Source organism: Berghia stephanieae, unplaced genomic scaffold (assembly GCF_034508935.2).
Source record: "Berghia stephanieae isolate SIO BIC M18660-M18661 unplaced genomic scaffold, UCSD_Bste_1.3 scaffold1526, whole genome shotgun sequence".
Lineage (NCBI taxonomy): Eukaryota > Metazoa > Mollusca > Gastropoda > Nudibranchia > Aeolidiidae > Berghia > Berghia stephanieae.
In genome coordinates this window covers 833-5,000 of record NW_027622542.1, presented here as the reverse complement: position 1 = coordinate 5,000, position 4,168 = coordinate 833, and the positions used below count along the sequence as shown (strand labels likewise).

Sequence of the window (4,168 nt, the reverse complement as noted above, 5' to 3'; positions counted from 1 at the left end):
TTATTTTTTCCTATATGTAATACTTTACATTTCGAAACATTAAAATCCAAATGCCATGTTGTAGACCATTTGAAAAGTGAAAATATATCATTTTGTAGAATGTTATGATGTTCAGTTGTACTATAGATCTTTGTATCGTCTGCAAACAGTTTGCAGGGTGAATTTATGCCACATGGTAAATCATTTATATATAAAAGAAATAAAAGTGGCCCCAATACGCTTCCTTGGGGTACACCGCTGATTACAATCTTAAAATCCGACCCCACACCATTGACAATGACCCTTTGTATTCGATTATTAAGAAAGTCTTTAATCCAGTTAAAGATATTCCCTTTAAATCCATCTGTTTTTAGTTTAATGAATAATCTCTCATGAGGTACAGAATCAAAAGCCTTGCGGAAATCAAGATAAACAACATCAATGCATTGATCACGATCAATTAACTTGGTAAAATCCTCCTTCACCTGTAAAAGTTGAGTAATGCATGATCTCTTTGATCTAAAACCATGCTGGTTATCGTTTAGCATCGTATGACTTTCAAGAAAGTCCATTATTCGGTCTTTCAAGATAGACTCCATAACCTTACAGAGTATGCATGTTAAGCTGATGGGTCTATAGTTTGCAGCATTTAGTTTGCTTCCCTTTTTATGAATGGCAGTAACATTGGCTTGTTTCCATTCAATGGGTAAGGTACCAGAGTCAAGAGACTTATTATATATTGTTGATAGCGGCTGTGATATTTCAAAGGCCACTTCTTTCAGTAAACGGGGATGAAGGGAATCGGTCCCATGCTTTTAGTCACGTCTAAATTCAACAATTTTGCAAGTATGTCTTCTTGTGTAATATAAAAATCGGGGACGTTTAATTGATTTGTAACATTGAACGTTGGTATATTTGTAGTGTCTTCTTGAACAAACACAGATGAAAAATAATTATTTAAAACATTAGCTATATCTATATCCGAAGTAACCTTGGTACCATCATCTTTCAGTAAAACACTAACACCTGGTTTTCTTTTCAACTTTCTGTTTACGTATCTCCAAAAGCCTTTCGGACTACTCTTACATTCGTGTGCCAATGTACATTCATACGTTTTCACAGCATTTTGAATCGTGTATTTGGTATTATTTCTAACCTTGACATAATTATGAAAATTATCTGTTGTAGGATACTTTTTGAATTTCTTATACAATTTATGTTTCTTATTAATTGTACGTTTAACGTTTTTTGTCAACCACAATGGTTTATTAGAACTAGATTTTAGTTACATCTTAATGGAATGTGTTTAGATTCTATACATTTTAGTTTGTTTTTAAAAAACAACCACGCTTCATTCACACCGTAGCCTTCAAGAGTATCCCAATTCACGGCATTTAGGTCTTCTCTACAAGAGTTGTAATTACCTTTGAAATAATCAAAATAAACATGTGAAGGATTATTATTATTATTATTATTATTATTATTATTATTATTATTATTATTATTATTATTATTATTATTATTATTATTATTATTATTATTATTATTATTATTATTTATTATTATTATTATTATTATTATTATTATTATATTATTATTATTATTATTATTATTATTATTATTATTATTATTATTATTATTATTATTATTATTATTATTAATATGGAAAAGGACAGGAGTGAAATTGGATGGCACTCTTAGCAGAGAGCCAACGCCCAGAAGAAATGGAAGGAAAACATCAAGGCTTGTGCTGTCTGGCGCTGGAGAATTAAGATAGATAATCGGATATTATAAAATATGACAGCCAGATAAAGAATATGTATCAATATAAAACTAAATATGTGATTCATATCCTTATCTAAATGATTTATCACCTTCAAAATAGAATTTGTGTTTTTGGTTTTTAAAAAAAGGATATTTTGGTAAAACAACAATATTTAACCTAATGTCTGATTTAAAAAACATTTTAATAGAAAAAAGTATGATGTATGAATGAATGAATGAATGAATACTGAAGAAAAAAGGGATCTTATGCTATTAGGATGCATTATATACCTTTGATAAAATTATTTATTGTCATTTATTTTGTTAAAACTTTTTCGGAGTAAAATAACATATACTGACAGCAATTTTGATTATATAAATAGATTAAATAGAAAAATGCAAGTATTAGGAATTAGGTAAAAATAATTTTTTTTAAATGATATTCAGTATAGTCGGACATACCTTTCGTGACTGGATAGATCTGCCAGTTACTCCATATGGGACGAAACGTGTGACTCAAAATGACTGCCGAAAAGGAATTTCCACTGTATGTGGCTTGTGAATCGAGGCGATATTTGAAGTAGTACAAGTCTCCATCTTTTTCATAACAATGGAAAAAAATTATTTTCTATGGATCCACAAATTATGTCAGAACCAAAATTAGCTTGTATCATCTGTGGATGAGTAAAACAGATAATCAAATAATGTAAGATTCATAGGAACTCCTGTCTCTTGTATCAAATAAACAAAACAAAAAATAGTAGAAATAGATTAGGACTTTGAACATTTTATAGACCATTGTCATTGTCACTGTTGTACAACTGGTGGATTTGTGGCAGTGCTGTTTCAAAAGCAATCACAATTGATTTGAAAACAGGCAAAGTGTAACAGTAAAAGTATGCCACAACCATGATGATCATGTGCATGAAATCAAAAAGCTTCCACACAATTCTGGCTTTACGAGCTTCTCCAAGAAGTGTGAGGCCTTTCAAGTTCAGCCTGTTGAGGATAATATTAAGTCTTGCCCTTTTTAAAATGTATTCTGCCTAGTCATGTTGGGAAACAATGCGTTTATAAAAGAGACTTTAGTCTTCGGTGACGAGCTAGGATGAATAAAAATGTTGTAAGAGCACTAACAATCTCTTTAACCCTTTCCTTACCAACCATAAGGAAGTCGTCATATTCGTTACGATCCAACCAGCACTTTTATCATTCAGATTTATTTTGTAAATCGCACAATTTAAAGAAAAATGTTGTATTTTAGCTATAAAAACGTGACACTGTGTTGTAGAGTTCAATTTTCTGATCAATTTTATGCATAGAAATAGAATGTATTTGTTGCTTTTCTGTTTGAGTAAGAAAATATTTTTTGTGTTGGGTGGGTGTGAAATTTTGGGGAAAATTGTGAAAATTGCTGGTAAGGAAAGGCCTCATGGCTGATTCATATAAAGAAAGCCACCGGTGATCAACTGGTAGACGACCAGGTAGGAGAACGGTTTGAATTTCCAAGGTATCGGCCCTAAGGTCTGCACTGTAACTTAAGTCATTGTTAACATCATCCAACACCCTGACCAGGTATGATTCAGGTCCATGTTGTTAACAAATTGTTTTACAACTTTATGTATATGATGACTATGTCACTAGTTACAACATCTTTCAGTTGCTTTTGAAAGCGACATCATTTGCTGCGCAAATTTTCAGCTTAATCTCATAGAAGGGTCATTGGATTTGCTATTAGGATTTCATCATCAAACAGAAGAAGAAGAAGAAGAAGAAGAAGAAGAAGAAGAAGAAGAAGAAGAAGAAGAAGAAGAAGAAGAAGAAGAAGAAGAAGAAGAAGAAGAAGAAGAAGAAGAAGAAGAAGAAGAAGAAGAAGAAGAAGAAGAAGAAGAAGAAGAAGAAGAAGAAGAAGAAGAAGAAGAAGAAGAAGAAGAAGAAGAAGAAGAAGAAGAAGAAGAAGAAGAAGAAGAAGACGAACAACAACAACAACAACAACAACAACAACAACAACAACAGCAACAAGAAAAACTACTTACATCCTGGCCATTTGAATCTTTTATGCTTATGCTTCGCTTCCACAAACTCCCATCTACTCCAGTCATGTTAAGCGTAACTTCACTTTCAATGTAATCCACTTTATTTACAGGACATGATACATTGGATGTGAATGGTTGCATTGTCAGTACTGGATCATTCTCCATACAGAAACCTGTCAAATAATTTTCAAAATAAAGTCTTATGGAGTCCTCGGTCTGTATTTTCTACTTTTGCTTGTACCCGTGGGGTAATAACACACGTTTTCTCTTTAGCCCATCTCTAAACACCTTTAGTTGTCACTGATGGTGCCAGATTAAAACAATCCTTTCTGCAGCTGCTAACCTTGTTTATATTCACTAACCATGTTCTTAAAAACCAATACAACATT

The 4,168-nt window shown here is 31.9% G+C and overlaps 1 long non-coding RNA gene across 1 annotated transcript in view; it reads right to left on the bottom strand.

Moving 5' to 3' along the window:
* Positions 1-3,919, bottom strand: part of LOC144961138 (uncharacterized) — a 7,281-nt gene extending 3,362 nt beyond the window's left edge. Inside the window, exons 1-2 of the long non-coding RNA XR_013643062.1 lie at positions 3,780-3,919; positions 2,206-2,417 (exon numbers count right to left, since the gene is read on the bottom strand). This is a non-coding gene — a long non-coding RNA (uncharacterized LOC144961138). The remainder of the gene's footprint in view (positions 1-2,205; positions 2,418-3,779) is intronic.
* Between the last annotated feature and the right edge of the window lie 249 nt (positions 3,920-4,168).